Source organism: Carcharodon carcharias, chromosome 4, assembly GCF_017639515.1.
Source record: "Carcharodon carcharias isolate sCarCar2 chromosome 4, sCarCar2.pri, whole genome shotgun sequence".
Classification (NCBI taxonomy): domain Eukaryota; kingdom Metazoa; phylum Chordata; class Chondrichthyes; order Lamniformes; family Lamnidae; genus Carcharodon; species Carcharodon carcharias.
This window is the reverse complement of record NC_054470.1, coordinates 132,582,070-132,609,231: the sequence shown is the minus strand read 5'-3', so window position 1 is coordinate 132,609,231 and position 27,162 is coordinate 132,582,070. Positions and strand designations below refer to the sequence as shown.

Sequence of the window (27,162 nt, the reverse complement as noted above, 5' to 3'; positions counted from 1 at the left end):
GGGTGCTCTGATGTGCACAGGGCACCACCGAATGATATGCCTCTACCTTCCTTCTCACCTTTTCAACAAAATTATTTGAAAAACAGCCTTCTGAATCTTGCCCACCTGCCCACGCATTATATTGTGTAATATTCAAGTTAATTGGCCTGTTAACAGGTTTAATTGCCCATTACTTGTTTTTTAAAAAATAGAGGGTGGGCTGCCGATTTCAGCACCATCCGCTTTATTATGGGGTCCGCGTTGGAGTTGGTTGGAAAGGTAGAGCAAGGCACCCATCATATTTTACGGGCCCCCTGCCGTAACACGCCTGGCTAGTGCGGGGAGGGGGGTATAAAATTCAGTCCCATATACCTGCCTCTTCTCATTTTCTCTTAATACCTTTGGCTAATAAAAATCTATCAATCTCAGTTTTAAAATTAACAATTGATGATAATTTAGCACATTAAATCCAAAGTATGGGGACAGGTTCAATAAATTTGGCTTGTACTCCTTGGAGTTTAGATGGATGAAGAGTAATTTAGTTGACGTGTTTAATTGATAATTAGATTTGACATAGTAAGTACAGAGAAACAATTGCTTTTTGGGGAAGAGTTTCCTAGTTTCAATGCTGAAGTACCAAGCTGTAATTTTTTGACAATGAGCACCACCCAACCAGAGCAAATAGTATCTTGCAATCTACTCTGGCTGGGATTTTCCAGCCCCACCTAGGTGGGACCCACCGCAGGGGATGTGGCAGGCCAGCTTTTGGCTGGACTGGAAGATCCCGGTGGCAGACGGGGCCAGAAAATCCAGGCCTCTATCTGTTCCCCTTAATATCCTGAAAACTTTGATGAAATCAATAAGACCATAAGACATAGGAGCAGAAGTAAGCCATTCGGTCCATTAAGTCTGCACCACCATGTAATGAGATCATGGCTGATCTGATAATCCTCAATTTCACTTTGCTACCTTTTCCCCATAACCCTTGATTCCCTTACTGATTAAAAATCTGTCTCAGCCCTGAATATACTTAATGACCCAGCCTCTACAGCCTTCTGCGGTAAAGAATTCCACAGATTCACTACCCTCTGAGAGAAGAAATTCCTCCTCATCTTTGTTTTAAACGGGCGACCCCTTACTCTGAGATTATGCCCTCTGGTCCTAGACTCTCCCACAAGGGGAAACAACCTCTCAGCATCTACCCTGTCAAGCCCCCTAGGAATCTATAACCTTCGAAACACCTGGGAATTCAACATTAATTCATTTATTCTCTCTACATAGCTTAACCCTTGGTATCCAGGTATCATTCTAGTAAATCAGTGTTGCACTTGCTCGAAGCCCAATATACTTAGTGGTGAAAAGTGATTTTCAGGCTGGAGGAAGTAATGCAGTGCGGTTCCCCAGGGTACAGTAATGACCTACACATGGGTGTTCGTGATACCAGTTCTGATGATGAAAGGTGCAGAACTGCAATGTTAACTCTGTTGCACTCTTCAGGTGCTGACTGACCCACTGAGTGTTTTTTGTAAATTCAGGTTTCCAGAAAAATGTGTTTCTACACTCATTTGCATGACGTTTGACGAAGAGCATTTATGTGTTTACGGTTCACTGAGCGACATCAAAATATTGTGAGTTTCACTCCTCCAATGCAACCCGCTGTGGCAATGCAAAGAGGATTGTGGCACTGTGGCAGCTGTCTGGTGCAGTGTGGGATTTGTAGTCCAGTGCTGAGGCGGCACCCGGTTCTCTAAAATATATAAAACTACAACTCCCAGAGCGCAACGCCCTTGCGCTAGCCTATTGAGTGATTGCAACATGGCTGCGCCCTTGATACTGCTGAGGAGGAGCTGAGGCTTCTGAATCAGAAATGAAGCTGCAGGATTCCCGCAGTTAGAGTGGAAGAGAAACACGCGAGGAATGCAAATTTCTTTGGGAGCTGGTGTTCCTGGGCCTGAATTATGAACGTTTCTGACCTCCAATGTGGTGATGAGTGAGTAGGATTTCATTCAGTTCGACTGTGTACTTTGCAGCAGATTTACAACTTGTTCCCTAACCGATGCACAAAAAATGGTTTAAAAATGTGACTAAACCCTCCTCGATCAGTGTCACTGAGATTATTCGCTACGTATTGGAGCTGACAGGTGATGAATGGGGGAGGGGAGGCTTCTTTCAAAGCGACGCTGGGACCCTCGGCTTGGAACGACAGAGGCTCTCGAGCTGCGGGGATTTGTTTTAGTAAATGGTGTAAGTTCCGAACAATCTCCATCCACCACTACTCTCCTCCGTCTGGCTGAACTTGTTCTCACACTGAACAATTTCCCCTTCAACTCCTCTCACTTCCTCCAAATAAAAGGTGTGGCTATGGGTACCCGCATGGGCCCCAGCTATGCCTGTCTCTTTATGGGGTATGTGGAACATTCCTTGTTCCAGTCCTACTCCGGCCCCCTTCCACAACTCTTTCTCCGGTACATCGATGATTACTTCGGTGCCGCTTCATGCTCTCGTCAGGACTTGGAAAAATTTATTAATTTTGCTTCCAATCTCCACCCCTCCATCATTTTCACGTGGTCCATCTCTGACACTTCCCTTCCCTTCCTTGACCTCTCTGTCTCAATCTCTGGTGATAGACTGTCCACCAATATCCATTACAAGCCTACCGACTCCCACAGCTACCTCAACTACAGCTCCTCACACCCCGCTTCCTGTAACGACTCCATCCCATTCTCTCAGTTCCTTCGCCTCCGTCGCATCTGTTCCGATGATGCTACCTTCAAAAACAGTTCCTCTGACATGTCCTTCTTCCTTAACCGAGGTTTTCCACCCACGGTCATTGACAGGGCCCTCAACCGTGTCCGGCCCATCTTCCGCGCATCCGCCCTCATGGCTTCTCCTCCCTCCCAGAAACATGATAGGGTCCCCCTTGTCCTCACTTATCACCCCACCAGCCTCCGCATTCAAAGGATCATCCTCCGCCATTTCCGCCAACTCCAGCATGATGCCACCACCAAACACATCTTCCCTTCACCCCCCCGTCGGCATTCCGTAGGGATTGTTCCCTCCGGGATACCCTGGTCCACTCCTCCATCACCCCCTACTCCTGAACCCCCACCCATGGCACCTCCCCATGCCCACGCAAAAGATGTAACACCTGCCCCTTCACTTCCTCTCTCCTCACCGTCCAAGGGCCCAAACACTCCTTTCAAGTGAAGCAGCATTTCACTTGCATTTCCCCCAACTTAGTCTACTGTATTCATTGCTCCCAATGCGGTCTTCTCTACATTGGAGAGACCAAACGTAAACTGGGCGACCGCTTTGCAGAACACCTGTGGTCTGTCCGCAAGAATGACCCAAACCTCCCTGTTGGTTGCCATTTTAACACTCCACCTTGCTCTCTTGCCCACATGTCTGTCCTTGGCTTGCTGCATTGTTCCAGTGAAGCTCAACGCAAACTGGAGGAACAGCACCTCATCTTCCGACTAGGCACTTTACAGCCTTCCGGACTGAATATTGAATTCAACAACTTTAGGTCTTGAGCTCCCTCGTCCATCCCCATCCCCTTTCTGTTTCTTCCCCGTGCCTTTTGTTTTTTTCCCAATAATTTATATAGATTTTTCTTTTCCCACCTATTTCCATTATTTTTAAATCTTTTATGCTCCCTCACCCCCACTAGAGCTATACCTTGAGTGCCCTACCATGCATTCTTAATTAGCACATTTGTTTAGATAATATCACCAACTTCAACACCCCCGTATTCTTTTGTTCTTTTGTCTGTGACATCTTTTGATGATCTGCTCCTATCCTAACAACCCCCCCTCCACTTCTCTCTCTCTCTCTCTCTCACTCTCTCTCTTCCCCCCCCCCCCGCCTTAAACTAGTTTATATTTCCCTCTCCTTGTAAAGAAAGATCAGTTCTGTTGAAGGGTCATGAGGACTTGAAACATCAACTCTTTTCTTCTCCGCTGATGCTGCCAGAACTGCTGAGTTTTTCCAGGTAATTCTGTTTTTGTTTAAGTTCCGAGCACCCAGTCCCGGGTGCGCAGTGAGTTCCATGTCGGCACTTCTGTTGTGCCCCTGACATGACGGGGGACAAACGGACGATATGGGCAAATCCGGTGCTGAAGTGATGTCAGCGAGCGGACAACATCACTACTGACCTTTGTGATATCACCGAATTAGTGAGCCGTTGAGGGAATCACTCTGGTATGATATCACTGGGTTGGTGATCCAATGGGAGATCACTCACTGGTGTGATGTCACTGAGCTGGTGAGCTATTGAGGGAATCACTCAATGGTGTGATGTTGCTGGGTTGGTGAGCCAGTGGAAGATCACTCCCTGGTCTGATGTCACTATGTATTATTCCCCTTATTTCATTTTGGCTTCTATTTCCTATATGTTTTCATTTTAGAGAGAGTTAGAGAGGATGAACAGGCTGCACCTCTTCTCTCCTAAAAAGGGAACGTTGTGGGGTAGCTTATTAGAGGCCTTTAAGATTATGATTGAGTAGATACAGTGTGTTTCCACTTGTAGGGAAGAGCAAAATTAGATACTATCAGTATAAGATAATCACCAAGAAATCAAATAGGGAATTCAAAATAAACTTCTTCACCCAGAGAGTGGTGAGAATGTAGAATTCACTGCCACAGAAAGCAGTCGAGGTGAATAGCATAGAGGTGTATTTAAGGGAAAATTAGAAAAGCTTATGAGGAGGAAGGTAGTAGAGGGTTAGGCTGATAACTATATAAGGAAGGATGGGAAGGATCAAGTGTAACATAAATGCCGACATAGTCTGGTTGGGCCATATGGTCTATTTCTGTGTCAAATGTTTAATGTAAAATTAGATCTATACAAGATATCATTCTGTTATAAAAAAAATGCTGGAAACATTCAGCCGGTCCAGGCAACATCTGTGGATGGAGAAACAGAGTTAAAATTTCAGGTCATTGAGGTGGCACAACCCCAAACTCAAAATGTTAGGGTGGTCTGGATTGGTACTGAGAGGGGAAATAAGGAGCATTGTAGATTGGGCCTGCTGACCTCTGCTTCTGATTCTCTTCTGCTTTCCTATTGAGCAATTCTCTCTGCTGTGAGCTGGGTATCGAGAGATTTTACCACACTATAGGAGCACCATTGGATGTGTGATAAAATTGTTTGGTTTGAAGTTTGGTTCACTATTTCCTCGCACAATGAACTGCCTATATCTGATGTGTCACCCTAGGGAGGTGCCTTGTGGCTGATCTTTTGCTGGAGGATTGGGGCGGTTCCTCCCAGCTCTTCATCTTCTTTAACGCCAGAATTTGTTTCAGGGTTGCAGCATGTGAGTTAAGACTCATGGCTGGCCCAATGAAGTTGAAATTCAGCTGTTGTTAGTAGTCTGAAGATTAATAAACAAGATCACAGTGATTTTGTTTCCTGGAGCACCTTTTACTGATAGTAGTTATTTATTTTAATCAAGCTCATTTATGAGAGAGAGCTCCTTCTTCCTCACCTAGTCTCTTGATGTGGCCATTAGCATTCACTGTAAGCTTTTCAAAATTTCAAAAAAACTGCAAGGAAAAAAAGGGCAAAATGATGTGAAGAATAGTCACAATTTTACTTAAAAGGATAATAATGACTTTTAAAAAATTCATTCATGGGTTGTGAGTACCAATGGCAAGGCCAGCATTTATTGTCCATTCTTAATTGCCTTTGAGAAGGTGGTGGTGAGCCACTTTCTTGCACTGCTGCAGTCCCTGTGGTGTAGGTCCACCCACCATGCTGTTATGGGGGGAGTATCAGGATTTTTAACCCAGCAACAGTGATATAGTTCCAAGTTAGGATGATGTGTAGCTTGGAGGGGAAGTTGCAGGTGTTGGTGTTCCCATGTGTCTTCTGTCCTTGTTCTTCCAAGTGGTAAGTCCATGGGTTTGGAAGGTGCTGTCGAAGGAGCTTTGATGAGTTGCTGTAGTACATCTTGTAGATGGTACTTACTGCTGTCACTGTGTGCTGCTGCTAGAAGGTGTTTAAGATGGTGGATGGGGTGCCAATCAGGCAGCATGCTTTGTCTTGGATGGTATCGAGCTTCTTGAGTGTTGTTGGAGCTTTGTTCATCAAGGCAAGCATTACACTGCTGAATCGTGCCTTGTAGATTGTGGACATGGTTTTGGGAGGTAGGAGGTGAGTTACTTACCACGGAATTCATAGCCTCTTGCTTGCTCTTGCAGCCACTGTATTTATATGGTTGGTCCAGTTAGGTGTTGGTCAATAGTAAATCCCCAGGATGTTGATGGTGGAAAATTCAGTGATGGTAATACTGTTGAATGTCAAGGGGTGATGGTTTAATTCTCTCTCGTTGGAGATGGTCATTGCCTGACACTTGTTCAGTGTGAATGTTACTTGCCACTTAACAGCCAAAGGGCAAATGTTATCCAGGTCTTGCTGCATGCGGGCACAGATTTCTTCGATATTTGAGGAGTTGTGAATGATATTGAACACTGCAATCATTAGTGAGCATCTCCACTTCTGACCTTACATTGGAGGGAAGGCCAACGATTAAGCAGCTAAAAACATTTGGGCCTAAGGCATAACCCTGAGGAACCCTGCATACCTTTACAACAACAACTTGGCTTGATACAGTTAACCAAAAATCTGACCTGCTAAGTATAAGACTTTCAATGTCAACACGGTATAACCCTGAATCGTGCTATATAGCAATGCTGCACGCAAACCTAATGGTTCTTTTTCAAAACAAAATCTGGCTCGGAGTTTAACTGAATATCAGTAGCCAAATCTATCTGTGCTTCAACCAAGGCACCTATTCAGCCATCTATCTGAGGTTTCAGGATTTGATTTAGGCAATATTACAGTAACTTATTACAATAAATTAACATGTATAATTGCAATTTTGAAGTAAAACTTGCATTTATATATTTTGTTCACAACATTTTAAGCAGAAATGATGGGTTAATATGAGTTTTTTTAATCTGACAGAAGATGACAGTGTCAGGATTGAAGCTTTGATCTATTTGCTAGAACAGATTTCAATCATAGTGTTATGATCCCAGCTGATGTTACTACTGGACAAGTCAGATCCCAGGGTGGAACCCGATTTGCTGGATTCTAACTTTTATTTTTTGCTTGGAAATGTGGCTACTGAACAGTCACAGGAGTCAGCTGATGAACTTTTAACAAAAGAATAAAATATTTATTAAACAAGAAAAAATGAACTATACTACAATATCCCTTCACCCACAACTATATCTTTACAGATTATATGCAGATTTGTAAGGGTAACACAAGTTACAAAAGCTATCTTATATTCTAATGTTCAAAGTAGGTACGCAGGCCATGTAAATCCATGGCACCTTGTGTTCAGACACACCATATTCCGAAACCAAGTGGCAGATGTCACCTCAAACAAATGCTATGGATCCCTCATCAACTCCCCCAGATGCTTGTCACACCATGAGCCAACTGGTCTCACTGGACTCCGTCTTTCACACGAGGGTTTCCAATCTCCACTCTTGAAGAACACGCTTTGGAATCTTCTCCCAAACAATGTTTTCTCACAGATACCTTCCACAAGGGTCCACCTCCAGGGTTTCGAACTCTCCTTTCCTTTGTTCCTCTCCCATGGATTGTCACATGCAGTCAAGCTTCATTCCATGCACTTTCGCAGACTCAGCAATGCCAACAGAGCACCACTGCTTCACATGCCCATAGTAAAAAGTTACAGACCTTTGGCTGTCTCCTTGGATCTTCTGGTTTCTCACAAGCCTGTTTTACTTTAAGTCTGCATCCTACAGCTTTCTCCCTTCAAGCTTGGAGCCTCCGTCTCTGCTCTTTACTTTTACTTCCACTTAACAGCATCTTTTCCAGATTTCTATCCTTTGACTTAACTGTCCTCTTGGGTCCTTCTCTGTCCCACTCCCTAGGCGGAACTTTATGCCAGTGGGATTTTATGGTCCAGCCGAAGTCAATGGACTTTTGAATGTCCTGCCGCCGCCGAAATGGGGCCGTAAAATTCTGCCCCCTGGTTTTGGGGACTTTCTTCTTTAGTTTTTGGAACCTGCTTCTGCAGTTCCCTCTCCAGTGCCCAGATTCTCCTGACACCTAGCTTCAACTGAGCTCAAACTGCTTTCAGTTTCTCTATATCTCTGTGTGGGCCTCCTGTTGCTAGGCAACAGCCCAGTTTTTCTACTTTGTGCTTGTTTTAACCCCCCTTCAAAAGTCATAAAACCTAATTAAAATGCAGGCATCTTTTAAAGTGAAAAACTAAAACTCAAGTTCCCCCCTTTCCTAACACACAAATACAGAAATACAAATTAAATTTAAACTTAAGGCTAAACTCATTCCTAACACCCACAAATACAAATATAACTGGCTTAAAACTATCTCTCTTTCCTAACAATAGGAACAATTTAACCTTTTTCCCTCAGTAGTTGATTAAGCAGCTAATGTGAAAGTTGAAAATGCTGGAAATACACAGCAAGCTCAACATCAAGTAATGATGGTAGATTTCCTTCCGCATCTTAAGGCCTGTATATGTTTGTCTTAAATGGGCAGCTCTATAGTTAGCTGGTGTAAGAAATGGAAAAATTGGCAGTGATGCAGGAGGTATGCTCATTAGACGTTGGTGTTAAGGCTTATTTTGGAGCAGAGGGCATTTTACTTTTCATGTACTCATGCACAGCCTAGTCAAGTATAGTGCAATGCTGTCATTGTGCCCACAAAGGAGAAAATATTGTACCTCTTAGTGCTGAGATCTTTTCCTTTGTTTCATATTAGAAAGCGGACAGAAATATTGAAGAGCACTACATGTAGCGGTCACTGAAATGATGAAGCCTGTCACTTATTGTTAGGTTTACAATACTGAGGTGGCTGTTTAATTGTACGTGTGTGAGAACTTGGAGTTTCCAAGTCACTGTAGTGAAAATGTGATATATTTTCAGAAATATTGATTGACTCGACCTCACTAACAATTTGAAACTCATTAAATGTGCAGTTTTGAAGGCTGCTGTAATGCATTCAGCAGCAAGTGCACAACGCTGCTTCATTCCCTTGTTGAGAGCAATTCCTTTGCATTATGAGCAGTACTTATTAAAACTGAATTGACCTCCTCCAGATTTGTACTCATGGGGAGGCAAGAGTGAATTGAAACCCATACAATAGCAGCAGCTTTTACCAGGCCCACACATTTCAATTTTGCTGCAAGATTTAAAAAAAAAATTAAAACATCTGATTAATCTTCAACAAAAAGTGCCAGCCTTTTTTGTTGCTTCCGCTAGGTATATTAAGATGCAGATTACTTTTAGAAAGAGGAGTTTTAAGGTGTTGATCATTTTGATATTCCAGTCAGATTTCATGTAACAATATATTGATGTCAAACTATTAGAAAAGGTGTTTTAATGTTATTTTCCATATAAACCTTCAGTCACGAACAAGGTGTTAATTTGGAAAAGCATTTCCTTCCGTTTACTAACATATAATTGGTACCACAATGCAAGAGGAGGGTTGAAAAGCATTTGAGACTATATAAATCTTTTTGAAAATTTTGGACAGAATTTAATGTAGATGATGGGGGTCTTGCCCACTGGCTGGAGAACTGGCGAGAGCCCTGCTTGGTGGGCCTTCCCCAAGACCAAGGACAAGGGAGTGAATGCCCAGCCTGCCAAGAGCTTGCCTGCTCTTCATTGCTTGGCAGCACCACTAGGGAGGCAGAGGCTGCTGCCGGTAAAGCGCCCAACAGAGGCCCAAGATCACTGAGGGACCCGGATCACAGGTGAGTGATGATGGGTGGGGGATCGTGGGGGACGGGAAAGGGTGGTTGGCAGCAAGGGCAGAGGGTGACTCTCAGCGGCTCTCCCCTTTTCAATGTCATGTCCGTTGATCAGGAACTGAGTGCCTTTGAACGAGGGATTCCCCCTTTCCCATTCCAGCAAGCCCACAAGCGACCCCGACAGGATTTGCTTTTCAGGCTCCCTGCATGGTGAGTCCTCTGCCCACCATTGGGTGATTACCAGTGACGATGGGATGAGGTCCTTAGGTAAACATTAATTGCCTACTTAAGGGCCTCAGTTGGCAGTGAGACAGGAAGGCCATTCATGGGCCTTCCCACCATGGACTTAATCGGGACAGAGGTTGAGAGGTGGCACCCTCCCGCCCAATTAACTGCTCCCTTCCACCAACCTGCCACTAGGAAGGACACTCTAAATTTGTAAGAGTCTATTTTTTTTAGTCATTCTAAGGATGTATCCATTGCTGGCAAGGCTGACTTTATTGCCTTTCAGCAGGTGATGGTGGACTTACATTTTGAACTGATATGCAGTCCATGTGGTGAAGAAGGTCCCATGATGCTGGTAAGTATAAAGCTTCAGGATTTTGACCCAGCCTAACCCCTGTTGAAGGTGCCTATGCTGGAGGAGAGTGATTGGGGTGGAGCGTGACGATGGGAGTTGGGGGGTAGAGGCAGACAGTATTTTTTTTTCATGGAAGCAGAGAAGCAGGAGTGCTCAACTGTACATTTAGTGAGATTGCCGCCATCCTACCAACCACTCCCCATCCCAGCTCTCCCCTTAGCCTTTTCCAATCCTCCTTTTACAAATTACCGCTGCCACTGAAATGAGCGGTTCTGTTTTCATGACCTGCAATATGCGAGTTACCTGTGGGGGCACTACAAGTGTCAGCAGCTTGTGAACAAAACCCTAATGCATAATTTCATTCCCATCTTAGGCCTTGTGTCATTTCAGCGTTTGTCCCAATTTCAACATTTACATTATGGTGCAAGGTATTCCTTTTTACACCAAATGGTCACTTGTGTTTTTAATTGTTTTGTTGGGAGGCATGTGGACAAAATATTGCAATTTATTGCAAAGATTCCAAGATTTTCCTTGCAGATCTGTCATTAATTTGTTTTTAACTAGTAGAACAACAGACTTTGGTCTGATAACAAACGATAAAACTGACTCCAGTTCAAAAAATTTAGGTTTAAATTCAAAATCAACATTGGATGATCTACTTGGCTGGCTTTGTTAACTCTTGGGATAATTAACAGCTATAACATGCTTTACTTTGAGGCAGGGGAACCACTGGGAAATTTTTTCCCTGTTCTGGAAATATTTATCTTGTTGAAATAATAAGGTGCCACACTTCTACTGTGTTATTTCCCTTTCTTTCCCAACAATCATGAAGGCAATTAAGGATAGGCAGCAGTAACCGACCTTGCCAGTGATGCTCGCATCTCATGAAAGAATAAAAAAATCTCGTCGTTCCACCCAGCAATAATACCTTTTAACAATCCCAGTTGGCACTTCACATTCTTGTGATGCACCCCTCAGTCTAATCTGTGGTTAGACCCAGTGATTTGCCACAGCATGAGACCCCCTAACAAATACCTATATGACTGCCCTACATGGTGAGATGCTTAATAATTTCTCTCTCAGCTGCCAAACTTGGCACCAACCCACGATGGACGTTTTAGCAGATTGTTGCCTTTCATATAAGATGTTTTTATTTGGCATAAAATAAATAACAGTGTCCTTGTCAATGTTTCTCCTTCAAGTAATGCCACTAGAGGGAAAAAAAGGTTTATAATATAAACAGAAAGTGCTGGAAAAACTCAGCATGTCTGGCAGCTTCTGAGGGGAGAGAACAGAGTTAAGGTTCCGAGTCCAACATGACTTCTTTGGAACTGGAAGAAAAGTTTAACTGGTCATTCACCTATTTGCTGTTTGTTTTACACTGCTATTGCTAAATAGTTATTATGTTTGCTGACTTAATAGTGGTTATTTCACTTCAGTGGTGTTTAGAATTATAAAGTGTCACAGAACTAGAGCAGTCCATTTGGCCCATCAAGTTTGCACTGATATTTTTCTCCACATAAGCCACTGGATCTTTCAAGTTTGGCAATTGGGGTAGGAATTTTTAATAACCACACCATTTGGTGGGGAATCTCATGCTGTGACAGATCACTAACCTTAAATCATAGATTGGAAAGAGAATTGCACCACCAAGAGCATGAACTAGCTAATTGGGCGTGTTGAGACACAGTTGCACTGTAACGCTGGCAAAAGTGCCAGGGCTTGTCGGGAACTCGGTCTTTGTTTAAGTTGAGTTGTTACTTATTTTTGTGATCATTGTGAAAGGATAGCCACAATTTTTGAACTTGTGCCCATTTTACCATTGCCACACAAGGCCTTTTTTAAGGCATAGTTATCTAAAGTTCTCCCATCTGTTTGGCTGGATTTACATGTGAGGGAAGTTCTGAACTGACAGCTAATCTTGCCAGCAGGAATACTGCTGAGAATTGGTGCTTGCCTCTCCTTTGGATATGGTGATAATATAACTTAACATTCTTTTTTGCATGATTTGTGGAAATTTTAACTGTGATTTACTCACAACTTCCCTATTGTTTCCAGGTAAGTTTCCTGTGATAAATCACCTGACCTTCCGTGATGGTTTGTCACAGCTTTTGCTCTCTGATTGTGGGTAGTCACTCTCTATCATCCCATGCGGCACCTTCCCTGGTGATATCCACAGTAACTTGACCTAAACTAAAATGACAGCATTTCCAGAAGACCTCCCACCACCATTTCCTGCCCCTGCTGTGATAGTCATGTACTGTTCTACCATCTGGGCAACAAATTTCAGTCTAAAAAATTTAAAAGGTTACAAATAGTTTAAAAACAGCTTTAAAAAGTATGGAGTAAATTGACTATTCAGTGCAAGCTGGTATGAAGGCAATAAATGTTGAACTCACAGGGTGACCTTCGCAGGCTCTGAGTAAGGTCACTTGTGGGTTGTGAGGTCAGGTCACTTGTTGAATATTTATGGGCTTTAATGAGTTTCCACTGTGCCACTGCAGTGTTACCACACTTTCATTACTGCTGGTGGATCTCGCGCAGGCTGCTTGTGTTCCAATTGAAAGCTTTTGTAGTTGAACACATTGGTAGCATAAGATGTTTGCTTGAACTGCGCAGAGCTTACTGTCACATTATGCCATGTACAGAAAAGGACTCGCTGAACTGAAACAACTTACTCTAAGGAAAGAACTAACCAAATGTAACTGCTGTCTTAATCATGACCACATACTCAGTGTTATTCCTATTCAAAATATCAAGTGGTATGTCATATTTCCAGTGTTGAAAATTTACTAGTTTGTGAAACTGATTGAGTGTTTATGCATTGGCCATAAGAAGTATCAAAAAGGAATCTGTATGGTCAATATGTAATCTTGTGATACTGCTGCACTTCATTAGGCATCAGGGTGACTGGCAGGTGATGCTCGCATATTTGAATATATTTCCAAATCCTTCATGGGCTAACTATAGATGTTAGTAACCATGGTAACACCACATGCACAAGCTCCCATTATCTAGGCAGCATCTGTAAGGCATTTTGTGTCTGTGGGTAATGATTCCGCTTCCAAATTTTATTTTTAAAATAATGACCGAGCTGCTATATCCTGAGCATGTGCAATGTCTTTCCTGTGCTCCTTGTACAAATGCAACCAGATGCAGACTAAAGCTATTTTTCCATGTTGATCAACAGCACCCATTCTTCTCCACCTTCTACAATGGTGGCATTAAAGAGAAAGAACGGAAGAACTTGCATTTATCATTATTATGCCTCAAAGAGCTTTATATCTAATGAAGTTATGTTGTAAAAATATTAACCATCAGGTGATTCAACATTACATTATACTGCAATATGATAAGTATTGTTGTAGTCATTCAAAATTATGCACCAAGACAGTGCATGCAAAGCATGTCACAGAGTAATCAAGCCATGTTACTTTTGTGATTCTTCTTCCAGGAGTTCCATTCAAAGCAGAGAGAATGAATATTGATGTGTCAATTTTAAATAGTAGGAAGAAATTAACGGATTTATTTCTTTGGCACAATGTGTTCAGACCTGTTCAGAAAGACTTTAAAGATTTAACTAAGGCAGGAGTTATGCTTAATTTTGTATTCAGCTGTTGTCATACAAATCTTTAAAGAGCTCGCTGACATTCAGTTCTTATTTCAATAGACCTATTGAAGAAAGTGTTCATATTTTGCATTGCTCTTTATCACTGTGAGCGTGTCTTGAACAATCAAGACATTATTGGTATTTGAAGACTTGGATGAAACTGTCATCTGCTCATTCACTTTCCTTCTTTGTTGGGAGAATGGACATCAGATGCAAGAAAGAAAAAACAAAGTTTGAAATATCCACAATAAAAAGCAGCCCAACACTCAAGTAGCACAGCATTTAGAAAAATAGAGCCTTTCAGAAAGGTACCAGAAAATTTCTAAATGCATGCAATATTTAAATACATTCTGAATTTAGAACTATAATATTTACGTTTGCCAGAGAATGCCAATGGAAGGCATCAGATGAGTTGGTGGACCAGTCAAATCAAAAAACACTATGTTAAATCAGGCACTCCGAGAACCTTAATCGGATTAGTTTAGAGCTTGACTTTACAAACTAAACCTTGAGTCGTGAGACAGCTGGAGCCTCATTGCCATTCGCTTGGATTTTGTTTTTTTTTAAAAAGACGTAGGAGAGAATTTCCTCTGCTGTAATTAGGACGTTGAGTTCCCAGACACAGCAAAGAGGAAAAGGGTTTGGAGCCCCACTGGCCTTAATATTAACCCTCGATGATGGTCAGGGGAGGTCAGAAGTTTAAAATGAAAAATTAGGGAACGTGTCTCCAACCCATTGCAGTTTTTTCCAGGGGCCAGTGTTCAAGGTGCCTTAGTGTCCTGCTGTGGAGAGATGGATTCTCGTTGACATATGTAAATCAGATACAGCTTCAGGAACAAAAACAGAAAATGCTGGAGAAACTCAGCAGGTTGAGCAGCATCTGTGGAAAGAGAGAAAAACAGAGTTAATATTTTGAGTCCGTATGACCCTTCTTCAGAGCTCATACAGATTCAAAACATTAACTCTATTTTTCCCTCTCCACAGGGCACTGTCAGACCTGCTGAGTTTTTCCAGCATTTTCTGTTTTTGTTTCAGATTTCCAGCATCCACAATATTTTGCTTTGAACAGAGCTTCAGGAGCCTGATTTAAAATTGACTGACGTTGTGTGGGCTTCCTGAAGTTTCCTGGAAGTGAAATGGAGGCATGAGTTGTGCCTTTTATAGCAATGCCAGGAGGAGAAAGCAAGCTGCCCCTGGCACCCCTTTGGAAACCTTTGGCCTTGCCCACCCATCTTATCTCTTTGTCCAGTTGTCCTCTCTTGTTTCTGTGTCACTATCATGGCCAACCTACATCTCCAATTGCCAGGGACCATCCCCAAGGAACCCTGGTTGCAGACCCTTCCTACTGGTTTACCACACAGCCACTGGAATGCGGCTGCTCAGCAGGAAATGGAAGAAAGAAACGATAATGAGGTGTTGCTGTTAAATTCAGCAGGAGATCTGTGTTCTAAGCCATGCCAGATTCTGTGGCCTTTCTTGTCCCTCCCTCACACTCTCCTCGCCTCTCAGTGTTAACAGTCATTCTGTCAGATTCCTACCTTCATTACAGACCTAAAATTTGCTGATTTTTGTCCCTTTTGAATTAAGCATAACTGAGCCTACAGTAGGTTGAAGGCCCAGTGTTAGAAATAAAATGAAACAGGAGGGGCTACTCCCACTTTATCTTCTCTGTCCACCCATGGGATGTCCAACAATAAGCAAGAGTGGGGTCTTTGCTGGGACCTTCTTGGGACCAGGATGGAGCAGGGTTGGAGACAGGGCTGGGAGCAACCCAGAGATAGAAAATAGCTGCCTCCTTTTTCTTCTCAGCTTTGTTTTTTTTCCAAAAAAAAACCTTCTTTATAAAATTTGTAAAACTACTTTATGTAATATCAAATTTGAACAGTTAAGTAAAGTACAATACAGATCAGTTTCTTTCAACATGGTACATGAGGTACCTCACTACACTTGTCATTACAGGTTATAATTAACATATAAGTTAATGGGAAACATTCTCCGGTGCTTACAGCTCAAGGGGTTCTACACAAGTTCCAGTCCCTCCGGTGTACTATCACTGGAGAACTGTAAACAGTAGCCTTTTCTCCTTTGGGCCTTTGCGGCGGCTACCCCATGCTTTAGTGTGTCCTTCAGTGGGTAATCCTGGACCTTGGAATATATCAGCTTGCAATACTCAGTTATCAACAGTTCTTTGTACTGGAAGATCAGCAAGTTTTGGGCAAACCAATGAGCATCTTTTACCAAGTTGATAGTCCGCCAGTTACTGATGTTGTCGTGTGTCCCTGGGAATAGCCTATAGAGCATGGAGCCCTACATTACTGCTTTGCTCAGGATGAACCTCCACAAAAACCATTATGCCTTTTTCCAGACCTGCTTTGCAAAGGCACATTCCAGAAGGTTGAGGGTCTCTTCCCCACTACAGCTGCATCGAGGGCAGCATGCAAAGAGCATGAGACTCTGGGAGAGGAGGAAGGATGTGACTGGGAGAGCCCTTCTCACCACCACCCATGCTCTTGTGGTTGTTTGAAAGTTCTGGCAATGTGGCTTTCTACCAAATGACTTTGACAGTCTGCTCAGGGAATGATTCAAAATGTTCCTCCATCTTCTTCTCATGCAGGGCCTCAAAGACGTTATATGCAGAAAGCTGTCTGATGGACTTTTTTTTATTTGTTCATGGGATGTGGGTGTCGCTAGCCCATCCCTAATTGCCCTTGTTCAGGGGGCATTTAAGAGTCAACCACATTGCTGTGGGTCTGGAATCACATGTTGGCCAGACCAGGTAAATACTGCAGATTTCCTTCCCTAAAGGCCATGAGTGAACCAGATGGGTTTTTTCTCCATCCCATTCTCTCAGTTCCTTTGCCTCCGTCGCATCTGCTCTGATGATGCTACCTTCAAAAACAGTTCCTCTGACATGTCCTCCTTCTTCCTTAACCAAGGTTTTCCACCCACGGTTCTTGACGGGGCCCTCAACCGTGTCCGGCCCATCTCCCGCGCATCCGCCCTCACGCCTTCTCCCTCCCAGAAACATGATAGGGTCCCCCTTGTCCTCCCTTATCACCCCACCAGCCTCCGCATTCAAAGGATCATCCTCCGCCATTTCCGCCAACTCCAGCATGATGCCACCACCAAACACGTCTTCCCCTCACCCCCCCGGCGGCATTCCATAGGGATCGTTCCCTCCGGGACACCCTGGTCCACTCCTCCATCACCCCCTACTCCTCAACCCCTACCTATGGCACCTCCCCATGCCCACGCAAAAGATGCAACACCTGCCCCTTCACTTCCTCTCTCCTCACCGTCCAAGGGCCCAAACACTCTTTTCAAGTGAAGCAGCATTTCACTTGCATTTCCCCCAACTTAGTCTACTGCATTCGTTGCTCCCAATGCGGTCTCCTCTACATTGGAGAGACCAAACGTAAACTGGGCGACTGCTTTGCAGAACACCTGTGGTCTGTCCACAAGAAAGACCCAAATCTCCCCGTCGCTTGCCATTTTAACACTCCACCCTGCTCTGTTGCCCACATGTCTGTCCTTGGCTTGCTGCATTGTTCCAGTGAAGCCCAACGCAAACTGAAGGAACAGCACCTCATCTTCCGACTAGGCACTTTACAACCTTCCGGACTGAATATTGAATTCAACAACTTTAGATCTTGAACTCCCTCACAAAACAAAAACAGAATTACCTGGAAAAACTCAGCAGGTCTGGCAGCATCGGCGGAGAAGAAAAGAGTCGATGCCTCGAGTCCTCACGACCCTTCAACAGAACTCCCTCCTCCATCCCCACCCCCTTTCCATTTCTTCCCCCTTCCTTTTGTTTTTTCCAATAATTTATATAGATTTTTCTTTTCCCACCTATTTCCATTATTTTTAAATCTTGTATGCCGGGCGAGTCTTTCCACCCCACCCCCACCCCCACCAGAGCTGTACCTTGAGTGCCCTGCCATCCATTCTTAATTAACACATTCGTTTAGATAATATCACCACCTTCAACACTTCTTTGTTCCATTGTCTGTGACATCTTTTGATTACCTGCTCCTATCACTGCTTGCTTGACCCTACAACCACACCAACCCCCCCCCCCCAACACTTCTCTCTTCCCCCCCACCTTAAACCAGCTTATATTTCACCCCTCTTCTAAACATTCAATCAGTTCTGTTGAAGGGTCATGAGGACTCGAAACGTCAACTCTTATCTTCTCCGCCGATGCTGCCAGACCTGCTGAGTTTTTCTAGGTATTTCTGTTTTTGTTTTGGATTTCCAGCATCCACAGTTTTTTGTTTTTATCTCTGGGTTTTTACGACAATGGTTTCATGGTCAATGTTAGATTTTTAATTCCAGATTTTTACTGGATTCAAATTTCACCGTGGTGGGATTCAAACCTGGATCCCCAGAGCTTTACCCTGGGCCTCTGGCATACTAGTTGGTGACAATACCACTACACCACCACCTCCCAACTTTTGATCAAAGGTGTTTTTCTGCACAAACTTTTCCATGAGGGTCAGGTGGTACTGCATGACCCAAATGAATGGAGCTTTCTGCGGCAGCATGGCCAGACCCATCCTTTGCAAGACTTGGGACAAACAGAATCTCAGCATCTTAGTGTTTGCATACTGCGAGTCATGCACTGCTTGATGCAGCCACGCACAAAAGCAGCCATCAGGGTCAAGATGAGGTCGGATATGCTCCCCCCACACCCCCCATGCTCAATCTAGAGATTTGTATATTGAGTTCCTGTGGACACCCATTTTTTGTCTCCAATTAAATTGGAAGATGACTCGAGTGTCTGCCATGGTGCAGGCGTGGGGTATGAGACATACCTGTGCCATGTAGAGCAGCAATGAGAGTGTCTCACACCTGATGACCAGGTCCTTGCCTGCAGTGGAGCAGGAATATTGCTCCCACCTGCCTAGCTTGTGGGCATGGCTATACACTCCTTCCAGTTTTTTTATTTATACCCGGCCTGTTTGAACTGTATCCCTACCATCTTCAAGTAGCCTGACCTGATGGCGAAGTGGGCAAAGGATCAGTTGGCCCACTTCCCAAAGAAAATGTTTTCACTCTTACCGCAATTTATTTTGGCCAGTTTGAATTAATTGCAGATGTTCATCAGCCTACGCACCAACAATGGATCACAGCAGGAGCCCATAGGCTCCAAGGTTGGCAGCCAGGTGCACTCCTTTTGTTCCATGCTGTAAGATTTTGATAATACTAATTTTGGGGTTTTAAGTTAGTCCGAAGTAACATTTATGGATTTTATCTTAACCACCTTTTAAACAGTTTAGTTTGAATTTCAGCTAGTGAGACAATTTACAGTTGAAGCAGCTGTTTGTGAAGAACTGGCATTTGATGGATTTTAATATTTTAAATGAATTGTATTTGTTTTAATTACACTATATGCAATTGAGGATTTCTTTATAAGCTTTGAAGAAATAACCTAAAAGTTTGCGTTCAGCAACTTGAACTTAGTATGACACCTTATCTTTAAGCAAAACCATGTATTATTAGAGTTAATTGATTAACCAAATCTGTTGGGCAGAACATCTTCATTAGAGGAAAACATTCTTTTTCTGACATTATGGTAGGAAGTGTTATTAACATTTGTTCTAAATGGTTTTCATATCCATGGAACTTGGGTTAAAAAATGTTGATGTAAATGTTTACGATAGGTTGTGTTATTGTTAAGAGGATGTAACATTGTTTGTACAACTGATCTGTATCTACAAGGATGTGCCATTTGTCCACAATGGAATGTACCTCCAGAGGCCCAGGAAATAAGGGATGGACATTTGTCTTCAATCTACATGACTCTAGTTATAGAGGTAAGGTGACGACCCTCACCCTAATCCAATGAAAGAGGGTGATTTGGATTTTTTCCAAATAAGGAACAGTCAGAAGTAGGGATAAAAGTTGGGAAATCAAAGTCTTCGTTGGCACCGTTTTACCATGGCTTCTGTAGTATGACTCTTCCGAGACACAGTTCAACATAACTTCACATCAGAGACAGAAGAAAGGCATAGTCTGTGCTGGCAGCAGCCAAGGAATCCTAAGACCTTAAGGGATAAGAACCTTTCATGTTGTCTTCACTGTTTTTCATTAAATATATGTAACATCTCGCTTAATAAATTCTGTTTGATTCATAAATACTAGTCATCCCTACCTTGTTAGGCACAGCTGAGGCCCCCATTTGTAGAAATTAATAATTTGGAACTTAGATATTTTAAGTAAAAGGGGTTTTATCTCAACTCCTGAAACTTACAACATCTTCACCCCTCCCCAATATAAGGCCCTGTGATGAAAATGACCCAGGCATTTTTTTCCTCTGGTGTACTGTGTAAGTCCAGCAGAGAAGAGAGAGGATATTGTCTGTCCGCAAGCATGTCCCAGACCTCCCTGTCGCTTGCCATTTCAACACTTCACCCTGCTCTCAAGCCCACATGTCCATCCTTGGCCTGCTGCAATGTTCCAGTGAAGCTCAGCACAAACTGGAGGAACAGCACCTCATCTTCCGACTAGGCACTTCACAGCCTTCCGGACTGAATATTGAGTTCAACAATTTTAGATCATGAACTCTCTCCTCCATCCCCACCCCCTTTTCGATCCCCCTTTTTTCCAATAATTTATATAGATTTTTCTTTTCCCACCTATTTCCATTATTTTTAAATGTATTTTCATACATTGTTTTATCTCTACCTTTTAGCCTATTTCGATCCCTTCCCCCTCCACCCCACCCCCACTAGGGCTATCTGTACCTTGCTCGTCCTGTTTTTTACCTTTAATGTCACCTATTAGCACATTCCTTAGATAATATCACCACCTTCAATACCTCTTTGTCCTTTTGTCTATGACATCTTTTGGCTATCTCCACTTATCACTGGCCCTCTATCCAGTTCTACTTGTCCCACCCCCCCCTTAAACCAGCTTATATTTCACCTCTTTTCTATTTTTCCTTATTTCTGTTGAAGAGTCATATGGACTCAAAACGTTAACTGTGTTCCTCTCCGCAGATGCTGTCAGACCTGCTGAGTTTTTCCAGGTATTTTTATTTTTGTTTTGGATTTCCAGTATCCGCAGTTTTGTTCTTTTATATAAGAGAGAGGATATATTTGACCTGAAAAGGACTAGTGCCTCTTTGAATTTTTCTTTATACTTACTTGATAGCAATTATGCAGATTAGGTTAGCGGTTAAATTTAGTGAATTAATGAATGTAGTGGGTCTTAGTTCAATTACAAAATTAGTACAATGAAGGTAAATGACATTTGATTTTAATGCTTTCCTCTTGAGTCCACCTTGTAGCTGCAGGCTTTGAATCAGCTGATGTTGCTGATTTTCATGCATAATACATTAAACCCATATGTCCATTTGTGGTGGGAGGACTCCAGGGTAAGGATGATCCAATGCTGCTAACCGTGAGGGTGAGATAAGGGGGAAAAACGGAAGAGAAGAAACAATTTGGACATTATTGGACAGCAGTGAAAGCTGTAGAAAACATGGGGCCTCGGCGAAGTTTGGCCCAGTGTGAAAGCTGCTTTCTGTTTTCCTTTTTGGTTATTTGTTCACATGAGGAAGAAGTTCACTTTCCATCACAGACAATCCTTTTTTTTGGGCTGCCTGTTCCACGTGAAACCTTGTGGAAGCCCAATTGTGCTTTCCATTACCATGGACTGTTTGAAATGTTAAACAAAAGCTATAATAGCATGCAGTGCCAGTGGTGAGGATTATCGTGCTGTCTTGGCTCTGCTGCTAGGTTTTGTGTTTGCTTATTTTTTAGGATGATCTTGGATTTTTTTTTTAACTTAGGTGAACCTTGCAAACTGGGGTAATATAATTCACATCCAAAATCGTATCACTTTACTGAAAATGTATCTCCACAGGAGAAACAATTAAGAGCAGATTTTATGTTATGTTGTCATTTATAACCAATTTCTTCTACTTGAATCTTGGCTTCTAACAGAGGACTCCTGAGTTATAGATATCTTTCAACAAATCTGATCTATGCGTGGCTGAGTTGCTTGTCTTTCCTTAACCATTGGGTATCTTTGTACTTTTTATTTGAATAAAAAAGGAACGAGCATCTAACAATCTTGAAATACAAACTCAGCAGGCACATTCAGTAACGCAAGTTCTTAAATCCTAACCAAAAGATTTGTTTGTGTTTTGGTTGACAAAGCAGCTGCCAGAGACGAAACAACTCCAGCAAGGACAAATACCTCATGGAATTTAACTGGGGACTAGAGGGAGATGACTTGTTTGTGGCAGTTTTATTATTACCTATTCTCTGATGTTTTGAGGATGAAACGCTGCATTAGAGAAATTCCAACATATGTTTTTTGCGAAGAGAGTAGGTGATAATGAGGAAGAGGATAAGACTGGGGATCTCTGCCTCAAATGACCTTTTTTGCCAGCTGGTCTCAGAATAAGATTGATGGCAGCCATGGGATGCTCACAGGGTGTAAAGGACTAAGCATTACAAAGATAAAAAATCAAAATAGAATTTTGGCAACTCAGTTTTAATTTTTTTAAATTTGTTTTATTGAAGTTGATACAAAGGCTTATTAGAAAACGATAGGGATCATGCAATATAAGATTAAGATGCTTAATTAAAAGTAGCTACAAATTGAAAACAAAGTAAAATGATCAGAAATAAAAGACATTATCTAGTTGGTGTTGCCCTCATGAAGTTGAAGCATTTATCATTCACTCAGGCACCAATGGCAGGTGCACTAATGTGGTATAACTCCTTTTAAATGACGCTTTGTTAAAAAATTAAAATGTCGTCATTATTATGCAATTAACATATCTTCTACTGGGATGCTTTGTATGGAAGTCATTTGCAAGCATTTTCTGGAATTTGGGTTCCTGAAGCGAATTTTCCATCTGTGGAGCACTTGAAACAGACCGATGAGACCATTCCATGACTTTAACAAGAGAGGCAGCTGTGAAAGCAAACCTTTGCAGTGGAGGTCACTCGGATAAGTTGATGGTTTAAATGTCTGAAGCTACAGACATGATCACTTTGTTTTCTTTTTTGCTTTGTTTTTTTTCTTTTAAAGGAAATAAGTAGAGAGCAGCAAGCTTCTTACCCAACAAAATAATTTTCCATTCCCAGCTGACCCAGCATTGTAACACAATACAATTTGTTTTACATCTAAAGATGCTGACCCAGTGTAGTCAAGTGCTAAGTTATATAGCTGACTTTTCCATAGTTTTACTTGGATGCCTACCAGAAATACAGACATAAGAGGTTGTGATTGAAAAATGTATTTATAAAGATGCAATTTTATACTTGGGGTAACCTGATAGCTCAGAACTGTTCAGAAGATCATGTGTTTATCCAGATAAATGATTACTAATGGCTTCATGTTTGCAATTTGTAAGAACCGGGATACACTACAAAATCATGTAGTTAAACTTTATCATGTGTATATTGCACTGATATATTAATTAGTTATATCTGTAGTAATGCTATTTATCCCCATAAAAATGTATTTTTACTTAAAATCATTCCAGCAGCTAGTTACACCATACTCTCAGACCTGACATAACACTGCAAAATAATGTGTACTGTATTTTAAATACAGCATTGTTTCAGTGTATGTACAATGTTGCAACAAACGGAAGGGATTAAGTGCCTGACCAAATGCCTCAGACACATCTGCAATAATCATTATGTCAGATCAGTTTGTAGAACTCTGACCATTAAGCTGAAGTTTGTGGATTCAAATATGGATGTGTTAAAATTCTATTTTAATGTTATCATTTGGGGGCAGATGGGGCAAAGAGTTGTTAAAATACCCCATAAATTGCAGGTTAGTTGTAGCTTTGAAATTTCTACTTTAGTTTGAAAATTAATATTTATTTGAAATCTTTATTTCTGATCAGGTGGCTAAACAATCTTCGGGAGTAGGCCATTGAATCCCTGGATTTTCTTCTGCTATTCTGGCTGATCTGTACCCCAACTCCATTCAGTCATCTATGATCCATATTACTGATGCCCTCATCTACTAAAAAATATATTAGGAGAAAGATTGGTTCATTGTACCGCACAAAGTGCGTTGATCTCACAGGAGCAGGCCAGCGTTCTTCATTGTTATTAGCAAGGAATGGTGTGCAGTTGACAGGCAATGCTGCTGGCTGCTACTTGAAGCGGAGCTACGGGAGCAAGTTTTTTCCCCCACATTGATCTCAGTCTTGAAAACTTGAATTGTCCTTGCATCCGCAGCCTATTGGGAAGGGAGTTCCAGATTCCCACTAGCCTTCGTGTGAAGGCTTCATTGTTTTGCTCTTGAACGCTTAGAACTAATTTTAAGTTTGTGCCCATTGCTCTGGATTTCCCTGCAAGAGCAAAATGCTTCCCTGTATCTCTCCTGTGTTGTACCCCCTTCAAATTCAATAAATTCTTTCTAAGTTGCAAAGTGCCCAAAATTGAAGGCTGTACTACAGATGGAGCCTGACTAAGACTCTGTACAACTGAATATAACCCATTCCTTTTTGTATTTCAGCCTCCTGCATATAATTCCATTAGCCTTGTTGATTACATTTTGTATCTGTGCACACTAGCTTTTATGGTTTAAAATTTTAAGATTTAAGAAATAGGAGCAGGAGTAGGCCATTCAGCCCTTCGAGCCTGCTCTGCCATTCAGTGAGACATGGCTGATTTTCTACTTCAACACCATTTTCCTACACAATCCTCATATCCTTTGATGTTTTTAGTATGTAGAAATCTATCAATCTCAGTCTTGAACATACTTAATGACTGAGCCTCCATCCTCTGCAGAAACTTCTCATCTTGTTCTAAATGACCTGCCCCTTATTCTGAGATTGTGACCCCTGGTCCTAAACACCCCAGTTGACAGGCAATGCCACGGGCTGCTACTTCAAATATCCTTCCTGCATCTGCCCTGTCGAGCCCTGTAAGAAATTTTTATGTTTGAATGAGATCACCTCTCATTCTTCTAAAATTCAGAGAATAATGGGCCCAGTCTATTTAGTCGTTCCTCATAGGACAATCCCTCCATCTCGAGAATTAGTTTAGTGAACCTTTGTTGCACTCCCTCTATGGCAGGTATATCTTTCCTTAAGTAAAGAGACCAAAACTGCACGCAATACTTCACGTGCAGTCTCACCAAGGCTTTATATAATTGTAATAAAAACAGAAAATGCTGGAAAAACTGAGCAGGCCTGGCAGCATCTGTGGAGAGAGAAACAGAGTTAACGTTTTGAGTCCATACCACTCTTCTTCAGAGCTCTGCTTCCCCTCCACAGATGCTGCCAGACCTGCTCAGTTTTTCCAGTATTTTCTGCTTTATTTCAGATTTCCAGCATCTGCAGTATTTTATTTTTATATAATTGTAGTAAGATATCTTCACTCTATACTCAAATCCTTTTACAATTAAAGGCCAACATACCATGTGCCTTCTTAATTGCTTGTTGTACCTGCATGTTAGCTTTCAGTGACTCATGAACAAGGGCAGCCAAGTCCCTTTGAAGTTCAACGCTTTCCAGCATTTCGCCATTTGAGAAATACTTTCTGTTCTTCCTACCAAAGTGGATAACCTCATATTTCTCTACATTGTATTCCATCTGCTAAATTTTTGCCCGCTCATTTAACCTCTCCAAACCCATCTTTGTGTTCCTCCCCACAACTCACACTTCCATCTAGTTTTGTGTCACCTGCAAATTGGAAATATTACCCTTAATCCCCACATCGAAATCATTGATATAAATTGTGAATAGCTGGGGCCCAAGCACTGATCCTTGTGATACCCCACCAGTCACAGCCTGAGAATAACCCATTTATTCCTGCTCTGTGTTTTCTGTCTGCTAACCAGTTCTCGATCCATGCCAGTATATTCCCCCCCGTTCCATGTGCTCTAATTTTGTTTACCAACTTCTTGTGTGGGACCTTATCAAAGGCTTTCTGAAAATCTAAATATACCATATCCACTGGTTCCCTCATCTATTCTAGTTACATCTTCAAAAAAATTCTAACAGGCTTGTTAAACATGATTTCCCTTTACTAAATCCATGTTGAGTCTGCCCAATCCTACCATTGTTTTCTAAGTGTCCTGTTATTACATCCTTTATTACACATTCTAGCATTTTCCCTACTGCTGATGGCAGGCTAATAGATTTGTCATTCCACATTTTCTCTCTCCCCCACCTTTCTTAATCAATGGGGCTAAATTTGCCACCTTTCAATCTGCAGGAACTATTCTAGTGTCTATAGAATTTTTAGTGGTCTATAGATCACTAATGCATCTACTATTTTCCACAGCCACCTCTTTCAACACTCTGGGACGTAGATCATCAGGCCCATGGGAATTATCTACTTTAAGTCCCATTAATTTTGCTAGTACTTTTTTTTTTTACTAATATTAATATCTTGCAGGTAGTGGTTTATGTGCCTGTGCAACCAAATCCTCCCTCCTCCACAGCTTCTAGTCTCTTGTCATTTAGAAAACATTGTGATTTGACTTCCTTGAATCGAGAGTGGATGACCTCACATTTCCCCACATTAAACTCCATCTGCATAGTTTCGTCCACTCACTTAATCAAAGATTGGAAAATAGGCTTTCTACTCTAAGTGTGGTGCTTTCTTTCTCTTTAATATTACTTGGTATGCAGAATGATAATGCGATTTTCATTCTGTTATTGTGCCAAGAAACCTTTTAGATCTTTGGAACATGGGGCAGAAATTATCACTTGGCGGGCGGGCGCGTGCCCGACCCACTTGAGCATGAAATGACGCGCGTTGATTTCGGCCAAGCATGCCGACGTCGATGTGCGGTCGCGCAATGGCTCAGTCAAAGTTCATGGTTGTATTTTGTTAGGAATTAAATGATTGCTGAAACATTCTAAAGAAATCAGGGCCTACTAGAAATGTTGACAAATTGTGCCATATGGGAAAATCTGAAGCATTAGCAGCTGTACACCCTTAATTACTATATCTTGGACATACCAACAGGTCATTATGTGGAGAATAGAGAAATGTTGGTCAAACAGAATTTTCTTGTAAAGCAACCCAGTAATTTTCTCGACACATCATAGATCATCAAAATTAGTAAAAATTCATTCTTTCCCAGCTACTGGAAAGAAATGAAAAGGTTTCAATGTTCTATTTTTCTAATTCTGTCTGGTGACTATTGTGACATTTTATACAGGCAATAGAATTAGCTTGTTGAGATTTATGAGGGGATATGATATTTTTGGGTTGCTCTGTGCCTTCTTCCTTTTGTTC

General features: G+C 42.1%; 1 protein-coding gene across 2 annotated transcripts in view; it reads left to right on the top strand.

Annotated features, from left to right (window-relative positions):
- Positions 1–1,779: 1,779 nt before the first annotated feature.
- Positions 1,780–27,162, top strand: part of rgmb (repulsive guidance molecule BMP co-receptor b) — a 213,998-nt gene continuing 188,615 nt past the window's right edge. For both annotated transcript variants that reach the window (XM_041186734.1, XM_041186733.1), the window contains exon 1: positions 1,780–1,969. The gene's annotated coding sequence lies outside the window, so the exon portion shown is untranslated. The remainder of the gene's footprint in view (positions 1,970–27,162) is intronic.